We start from the raw sequence: 10000 nt of genomic DNA, 5'->3' as shown, positions 1-10000 counted from the left end.
AAAAGGTAAACATTTCCAAACTGCTTCCCGAACCAGGATCCTCGAGCACCAAGAGCCTCATCCGCAACTCAAGCAGGCCCCGGGGACTTATCTGTCATGCATGAGTCACGAGTTCGGGTTTGTGAGTGTGCCGCCGGTAGGGTTGGCAGCCTTGACACGACACACGGCTTGCACACTCATTACTTGGGTTTTATATTGATGAGCACGAAATAATACTGTCACAGTAGAGGCTCCAGAGAGAGAGAGAGAGAGAGAGAGAGAGAGAGAAGGGGGTTTAATCTCTCTCTCTCTCTCTCTCTCTCTCTCTCTCTCTCTCTCTCTCTCTCTCTCTCTCTCTCTCTCTCTCTCTCTCTCTCTCTCTCTCTCTCTCTCTCTCTCTCTCTCTCTCTCTCTCTCTCTCTCTCTCTCTCCATCTTGCTTTAGCTGACAACTGTAATGAAGTATCTCTATCTTATGGTGTCTGACGCTATTTGCGTAGTAAATTAATCAAATCAAATTAATCTCTCTCTCTCTCTCTCTCTCTCTCTCTCTCTCTCTCTCTCTCTCTCTCTCTCTCTCTCTCTCTCTCTCTCTCTCTCTCTCTCTCAACAGAGGAACTTTAAGGTAAATTAAAGAATTATAGCAAAAGGAGCGTACTAAGATTGTTGGAGGAGGAGGAGGAGGAGGAGGAGGAAGATGACGAGGAGCAGGAGGAGCAGAAAGAAGAAGAAGAGCAGGAGGAATAAAAAGACAAGGAGCAGCAGGAGGAGGAGAAGGAAGAAGAGTTGACAGGAAGCGGAGGTGAATCACCGTAAACTCTTTTATATACAATCTTTTGAAAGGAACGGGATCCTTATGAAAACCTTTGTAGTGCTTCTGTAGTTAGTGGCAGCTTTCATAATCACGTGACTCAAGTAAGGTAACAAGAGCCCTGCCATCACTAGTTGCCGGAAGTGTGATATAACATGCGGGATTATGTAACACTGATAATTTCTTTTTTTACATTTTTTTTTTCTGTACGTAGATTAAACATTAAGTTTTCCAGATTTTTTTCCGTTTTTCGCAAAGTGCAGTGTTTTTTTTTCTATAACTTCTTGATAGCCTGCTCTCTCTCTCTCTCTCTCTCTCTCTCTCTCTCTCTCTCTCTCTCTCTCTCTCTCTCTCTCTCTCTCTCTCTCTCTCTCTCTCTCTCTCTCTGTCTCTCTCTCTCTCTCTCTCTCTCTCTCTCTCTCTCTCTCTCTCTCTCTCTCTCTCTCTCTCTCTCTCTCTCTCTCTCTCTCTCTCTCTCTCTCTCTCTCTCTCTCTCTCTCTCTCTCTCTCTCTCTCTCTCCGTCTACAGTTATTATATGTTCTGTCCACGAACCTGAGGACATATCGCATCCTAAACAAAACAGACGTTCCCTTCCCGTCTTCACGTCTGAAAGTTGCAATATTTACTTTTTTGTCATCGAGCACAGCAGGCGATGTTTCTGGCGCTGGTGTGTTTGATAAAGCAACTGTTTGAGATTCCAGATTCTACTTTTGAACGCGAAGGTTTAATGAACCGATCGAAATTTATTGCATGTTTTCTTACTTACATCTCTCCTGTGTGCCTTCATTGCGTAGCTTTCCAACAGGTCTGCTCCTTCAGTGTCCCTCTTGTCATCTAAAAAATTACTTAGCCCACAACATTACGTATGCTAAGATCACCACCTTGCCTCCGTTTTCTTCGTCCCTTCATTTTCATTCTTGTCCTTGTCACTGTCGTCCTCCTTGACCTCCTCCTCCTCCTCCTCCTCCTAGCTCTTGTTTTTGTTGTTGTTTTTGTTGTTATTGTTCTCCTTCTCTTCCTCCTCCCCCTTCACCACCACCACCACTACCACCACCACCACCATCACCACCCACATCCCCTTTACGGTGCCACCAATCCCCTGAACAAACATCACCACCCCTCACATAAGCCCATAACTCAACGCTAACACCTGCCTCCCCTTGGTTCCTGCAGCAGAGGGAGGTGTTCGACGCGCTCTTCTTCACCACCTGGTTCTGCACGGCCTGGACGGGGCCTCGCCTGTCATCCCTGCTTCACGAGGGACAAGGACTCACTCAAGGTCTCCCTCAAAACCATCGCGCAGAATTTCAGGGACCGCGGCGTCACTTTCAGTAAGTTGAGAGAGAGAGAGAGAGAGAGAGAGAGAGAGAGAGAGAGAGAGAGAGAGAGAGAGAGAGAGAGAGAGAGAGAGAGAGAGAGACTTAAGTTGTTTTCATTTCTGGATGTGCGTTGTCATTGAGATAGGAAGGTTGGAGTGGCCCTGAGGCGTCCTGGGTGAAGCCACCCAACTGTCAGGCGGCCATATTGTCGTAGGATAGGCAGCAACTGCAGGGCAGAGATGAAACACGTCATGGAAGTATTTCGCTATGTTGGAATGTATGTATGACCCCTCTTTTATGTTGGGGTTGGGATGAGGTCCCATAGTTACTAAGGAGAGTCAGGTCCGTATGGGTTGGGCTATGATGAGTCAGGTTAGCTCGAGTTAAGCCTGTGTCAGGGTGCTTATTAAGGAGTGTCAGGTCTTGACCCAAGTCGACCTACACATACTCTCTCAGTCAATAATTCAGTAGAGCTCTCGTATAGAGAGAGTAAAGACAGGAGTGTTGCTCCGTGCGTGGTGTGAAATGCCGACTACCTGTGTTGCATTTGGGTGCAATGAACAAGCGAACAAAAAATCTGATCCATCCATTACATTTCACCAGTAAGTTATTTATATATTCATTTATATATATATATATATATATATATATATATATATATATATATATATATATATATATATATATATATATATATATATATATATATATATATATATATATATATATATGATGTTCTAGGAAGTGTGCATGATTTTCATAATGAAGACTGACGCACAGGAAATAGGCGCTTTGATTATTTGATCACAGTGTTAGGAACATGTTTACAGGCTACCAAAGGACCCGAGCAGAAGAAAGGAATGGCTTGCAGCTATACGAAGAGACAACTACACCCCAGGCAAACAGGCACGGCTCTGCTCCAAGCACTTTAGACCTGATGATTTCGACAGGACGTCCTTGTGTTACGTGAGGCTGCGAGATGGTGTTGTTCCCAGCATATTTGAGGCTTTCCCTTCACACTTACAGAAAAAAACAAGCAAAAGGAAACCTCCCAAATCTCGCCCTCTCTGTGATCCTGCCCCACAAGAAGCGCAAGATAGTGGACATTCTACTTTAGCTGTGCCGGAAAATCCTGTGCAAACAAACTCAGGTGAGTCACCAACCAAAGCCCAGCTAAAGAGGAAGCTGGGAGAAACAGAAACACAACTCGTGAAGTCTAGAAAAAAAATTAAACTGTTGCATCAGAAAACAAGACGACTCAAGAAAAAAAATGCCGAATTGTGTTCTGTGATCAGTGCATTGAAACAAAAAAACCTAGTAAGTGAAAATAGTTTGACAGTTTTAGAGTCATGTGCTGGCGGAGTGAGTGACCTTGTGAAAAGACAGGTTGCTAAGAATAGCGGTGAACCCTTGCTTGCTCAGTATTCTCCTACCTTGAAAAGTTTTGCTCTCACTTTGCATTTCTACTCTCCAAATGCTTATAGATTCGTAAGGAAAACTTTTGACACCTGCCTCCCTCACCCACGAACACTACGAAAATGGTACAACACTGTAGAGGTGAAACCAGGATTCACAAATGTAGCGTTCAGTGCACTCAAGCAACAAATTCAGTCATCCCCAGACAACCACAGTGTCTTTTCACTAATAATGGGTGAAATGGCTATACGTCAAGAAGTTGAGTGGGATGGAAATAAATATCATGGATTTATAGACATGGGAACTGAGCTTGACGATGACTGCTTACCTGTGGCCAAGGAAGCACTTACTCTTATGGTAGTGTCACATAAGTCTGCTTTTAAGGTGCCAGTTGGATATTTTTTGATAAATGGCCTTGGCGGCATTGAAAGAAGTAATTTAGTTTTGCAGGCATTAAGTGAACTTCATTCAGTTGGGGTAAATATTGCGTCCCTTACTTGTGATGGTTCTGCTCCTAATTTAAGCATGTTAACCCATCTTGGCTGCAGTTTACAACCTCATAATATTAAGTCGCACTTCAGTCATCCTTCGACAGGCAAGCCAGTCTGTGCTTTGCTTGATCCATGTCACATGTTCAAGTTAGTTAGGAATTCCCTTGGCAACCTAGGCACATTTTTGGATGGGAAAGGTAACACTATTGAGTGGGAATTTATTAAAAGACTTCATAAGTTGCAGGAAAAGGAAGGTCTACATCTCGGGAATAAGTTGAGAGCTGCACACATTGACTTTTTAAAGAAGCCAATGAATGTAAAGTTGGCTGTACAACTGCTTAGTGAGTCTGTCGCTGACTCTCTTCAGTTTTGCTTAGATCAGAAAATACCAGGATTCCAAGGTTGCCAAGGAACAATAAATTTCATACGTGCTTTTAATGCACTGTTTGACATCATGAATTCTAGGAATTTATGTAGCTACGGCTGGAAACGCCCTTTGCAAGCAGATAATAATTCTGAGGTAATGCAATTCCTTACAGAAATCCAAGAGTATCTGTTGGCCCTAACACTGCCTCGTGATAATTTGCCAGTTGTTAGGTCCAGAAGAAAAACAGGCTTTATTGGATTCCTTGTATGTTGCAAAAGTATTGAAAAGATTAATGAAATGTTGCTTACTTCTCCAAAACCAGTCTTAGAATATCTTTTAACTTATAAGATGAGTCAGGACCATATTGAATTGTTTTTCAGCATGATAAGAAGTAAGGGAGGGTTCAATAACAATCCATCTGCTCGGCAGTTCTTAGCTGCCTACAAGAGGGTGTTGACACACTCTGAAATACAAGAAGTAAGTCGTGGGAATTGTATGCCTTTAGAGTCTGTCCCGATCCTCACCGCCTCGAGTCACTATTTAGAGGCTCCTAATGCAAGTGTACCTTCTAGCAGTGTCATCAACCATTCCCTTCATAAAAGCAGAGTTCTAGAGGCTGTTGTAACTGATGAAAACAAGGAATCTGAGGTGGGCAGCAAAAGCTTAGCTTCTGCCTGTGTTCTTTCTCCTTACTCTGACAAAATCGTTAGCTATATAGCCGGGTTTGTCAGTTTAAAGCTTAAGAGATTTTTAAATTGTGAGTCGTGTTGTAATGCTCTATTTAGCCATCATCTGGATGCGACTCACGGATTAATCTCAGTTAAAAATAAAGGCCACCTCTCTTTTCCATCCAGAGATGTTGTTGCCATTTGCCTTGTGTGTGAAAGGAAATTCAGAGAGAAAGTGTTACTGTGTAGTGACCAACCATATGCAAAGCTGTCAACACATGCTTGGCACAACATTGTAACACTTGTACTGTCTGAGTTCCAGGAGAGGATTGTCTTCTCCAGCCTGGCACAACACATGTTAGACAGTGAGCCTGTCACTAATCATCTCCTGTTACTAATCAAGGCTGTAGCCGAGACCTATCTGCAGGTCAGGTACAGATATGCAGCCAGACAGTTTACTGCAAGACTGATTTCCCGTAAAGGGGTCAAAAGTAGAACCACGATGAACAAATTAGTATTATTTAGTGGAATGTGATTATGTATATAATCTATAATATCTAGTTATAAGGACATGTTGGCATACAATATATGGGTATCAGTAACACAGTAGTTTCATTTGACACGGCAGCATATTATAAATGAGTGTAAACAGTGTAAAAAGGGGTACAAGAAAAATGCTTGGTAAGTGACAGCTCCCACATCAATATGGCGGACGGGGGAGAGCGGTGGCTTCCTCCTGCCAGTACTGCCCGCGCGGCTCAGGGCCACTCCAACCTTCCTATCTCAATGTGCGTTGTAATCCCACGCTCAGGGCGGCACAACAGCAAGGAGAGGCATGGCCCGAGCCCCGTCTAAGGACAATGTCTCTCTGGGGGATTTTTAGGGATAAGCCGCTCGAGCTGACTGCCGCCTTGTTGTCCTGGGCACTGCTGAGACCGAGGGCAGGGAGGGAAGGAGAGAGGCAGGAAGAAAAGGGACTTAGCTTGGAGGAAGAACTTGTCTGTGTTTTATCTCTTCGTAGGGATGATTGTTTCAGTAGGGGAATGAATTTTATTTATTTATTTGTTCCGAGAGATCCAAACGCGATACATACGTGTGTATGTGTGTGTGTGTGTGTGTGTGTGTGTGTGTGTGTTTGCGTGCGAAGCAGCATCACAACACACACAGAGGCTGAGTAGTGCCTCTACATCCCTGAGAGAGTGTCACGGGGACTAAGGCGGTTATGAGATGAAAGGTGGGCGAGAACTTCACACTCCAGAATAAATTCCAGCGCCTGATGTGAGAGAATCGGGAAGGTGTGACGTCACCTTCAGAAATCGCAGCGATTGTGCCTCAGCCATGTAAGTGAAGCAAAAGTCGAGGGCAAAGTTGCCTTGATTTGGCTTGGCAGGTTGTCAGCACGGCACCACTTGGTATTATTCTAGCGACACATTATGAAATTACATCCAAGTCAGCTGCCGTTGAAGGATAAATGACAAGAAAGAATATTTTCCTAGCAATAAAAAAAATCAATGTGTTAAATCAGAAGGATAGAAGGACACGATAGAAAATTTGTAATATATTAATGGTGAAGTATTACGAAAAGACTCAACTAAAATAGCTCTCTTAACAGATGCTAACACTGCAGAGAGAGAGAGAGAGAGAGAGAGAGAGAGAGAGAGAGAGAGAGAGAGAGAGAGAGAGAGAGAGAGAGAGAGAGAGAGAGAGAGAGAGAGAGAGAGAGAGAGAGAGAGAGAGAGAGAGAGAGAGAGAGAGAGAGAGAGAGAGAGAGAGAGAGAGAGAGAGAGAGAGAGAGAGAGAGAGAGAGAGAGAGAGACTGAAAAGTAATTGGGGATTATTTTACTAGCTTTGGGGCACAACCCACCAGAATAATGAAAACTGACATGAAAAAAAAAAAATCTTTATTTTCTAAGGACTGAAAGATGGACGATTATTGATTATTGTTGGTAAAAGCAATATTTTCAGTGGGGAGAGAAAGCAGTACTAGTTTTCTGTCTTGAATGTGCGAGGATCATATTGTTGTGTAATATGTTGTTATCGTCCAAAGTTTTAATGTGTTAGGTACAGACAGGAAGGTCTCACGCGTGTAATCAATAATAGTTCAGAGGAAAGGAGGAACAGCAGCACTAAGAAGGATGAGGCTCCGTCAGAGAAACACAGTACAGAAAAGCTCCTGGTGGGGTAACTAGAATGACTGGGTTTTAGAAGATCATGGATGTTGCCTGCAGGATGAAGGGTCTCGGCTCAGGCTCGATGAACAGAAAAAGACAAAGGTAAAGTTGACTGGACAAAACTACGGTGCCAAAAATATGTGTAAATGAGCAAGACAAGAGAGAAGTGCGGAGTGTACTAATGCAGGACTGATGAACATTAGACACTGTGTTCTTGATTACCAATGGAAGGTCGGGTCAATAGTGTGAAAAACTAGGATGGAAAATATTAGTACAAGTGTGGCTAGAGAACACAGTGTTCCAGGAAGTAAAAATATCGAAAAATATGAAAGAACCATTGTATAATGAAACTTTCTGTTGTGGAAGATCGGGAGTAAAGCTGATGAAAACTGCGTCATCATCATCATCATCATCATAAAAAAAGGAAAGCTTCTGAAAATATTCTTGAAAGAATGCAACGTGTCGAGAGAGATGGAAATCATGGGAGACGCGCACAGTATTTCTAGTGACTGTAATTTCTGTTTCTCAAACTCAATATTTTTGTATCACCAGTTCTACGTTTTTGTGACAAGAACATGAAGGAGTGTGCGAACGATAAAGTTTCACAAAGCAAAGAACACTTTCGGCAGAAGCAAATTAAAGGAAGAAGAGAGTGAGTGGATGCGGGGCCACTTACCTCGGTGCAATGGTTGGCGCTGAGGTGACGCGTGGTGTGGTGACTGCCTCCTACAGATTTTACCCGGTTTACGTTCCAGGTGTGTCTGTGTGTGTGTGTGTGTGTGTGTGTGTGTGTGTGTGTGTGTGTGTGTGTGTGTGTGTGTGTGTGTGTGTGTGTGTGTGTGCGTGTCTGTGTGTGTGTGTGTGTGTGTGTGTGTGTGCGTAAACGTTAACTCAAATCGATGCATTTCCTCACGTCGCTTACACTCAAGAATTTGACATGTTAATAGAGACGTGTCCTTTCATCCCTCGAGGAGTGATGCCCGATTGCCTCCCTCTCCAGCACGGCAGGCAAAGAAAACGAGAGTCTGTTCCCCCGCCTCCCCTGGGGCACCTGTTGCAGCCCTGCAGGATTACAGACTTGCAGACTGGAAAGTTCTGCATTAATTTTACCGAATCTCGTAATCTCTTGGTAAATAGGAAACGGCGAGCAACAAGCGACCTTTCCTGGTTATTCATCACGATTCGAGATCATGATCTTAAATGTAACTTGTTTATCAAGGCACTTTATATTTACATGTGACAGGAGTAGTCAGGCGTGGAGGGAAGGGCGCCTGAAGTGTGTGGACAGTGTGAAGACCAGTGCCACGAAATGCCGGGGTTTTGAAAGCCGGAGAAACTCGGTGATGGTAAACTGTTGACGGTAAAAGATTAATGGGAAACTTTTTGGTGGTGCAAGTCAGATGAAAAATCTTTAAAGGTGGAAAAAAAATATGGGATATTTTCCGTGATGGAAGAAAGATAAGAAGGAGTTTGTCGTGGCTGGTGACTGGCGGCTGGTCAGTGTTGGTGTCTTCACTCCATGGAGAGAGTTCTGAAAGTTGATAGAATAAAGACACGTATAAAAAAAAGCATAGAAGAATGAAAGCAGCGTTAGTTAAAGAGTGGAAGGTTTTCATCACATCACTGGTTCACTTCAGGCTGAAACACTAGCAAAGGCAAACCAGTTACATCGAAAACAAACCACCAGCCAGGGACGCTTAGTGCAAATTCGATAACAGCCAATACCTGCCGTGAAATTACCTCGTGCCGCCGCCGCCCTTCACGCCACCACGCCTCAGGACGCACCATTATAATGTAAAAAAAAAAAAAAAAATGCAAATATGAATCCAAAGGGCTTTCAGATATACAAGTGTACGGACAGTGTTCTGTGTTGACGGAGAAAGGCGTGGAGAGTGACGGTGGGGAGCATATAGGTGTAGGATTTTTTTTTTTTTTAAGCAACACTAGTTGCCTACGTATTGTATTGTATCTGCACATGTTGTCGTTGCTGTTATTGCTGCTTCTGCTGCTGATGATGATGATAGTGATAATGATAATGTAATATACTAAGGCTTCAGAGGCGGTGTTGCCTTTTTTTTGCGGGGGGGGGTGGGTAGCGGATGCAGTAATGCAAACAGGTCTAGCAAACTGATGAATTGGCATTTACTTTGACAGAGTAGGTGTTGGTGGTGGTGGTTGTGGTGGTGGTGGTGGTGGCGGTGATGGCGGCAGCAACAATGATGGCCAAGGACAGAAAAAAAAGGTAGCAAATTTTGTAGTGTGCGTCACCGCTCGATAGCTAATCACAAGGAGCCCTACAGGAGAACAAGATGAAGGGAGAGAAGATGAATGAAGGAGGAATCGAGGAGAAACAATGGGAAAGACTGGGAAGGGTTTAGCACTGTACCATAACAAGACTCAACACAGACGCCTTTGTTCGATAGTGCTCAATCATTCACAATCTTAGACTGAAAAATAAATAAAAAGTAAACGCACCGAAGAAAATACACATTAAAAAAATAAAGATGAAGCACACTATCTGATAGACCTGTATTATATTTATACCGATATACTATAAAAAAAAAAAAAAAATCAAAAGGATAAAGTACATTGATATGCTTTATGGCTAAACACAACCAACTCCCTCTTTAAGTGTATCGCAGTGAGAGAGAGAGAGAGAGAGAGAGAGAGAGAGAGAAGAGAGAGAGAGAGAGAGAGAGAGAGAGAGAGAGAGAGAGAGAGAGAGAGAGAGAGAGAGAGAGAGAGAGAGAGAGAAGAGAGAGAGAGAGAGAGAGAAGA

The sequence above is a fragment of the Scylla paramamosain genome, chromosome 48 (assembly GCF_035594125.1).
Source record: "Scylla paramamosain isolate STU-SP2022 chromosome 48, ASM3559412v1, whole genome shotgun sequence".
NCBI lineage: Eukaryota > Metazoa > Arthropoda > Malacostraca > Decapoda > Portunidae > Scylla > Scylla paramamosain.
Note: the sequence above shows the minus strand (reverse complement) of the source record.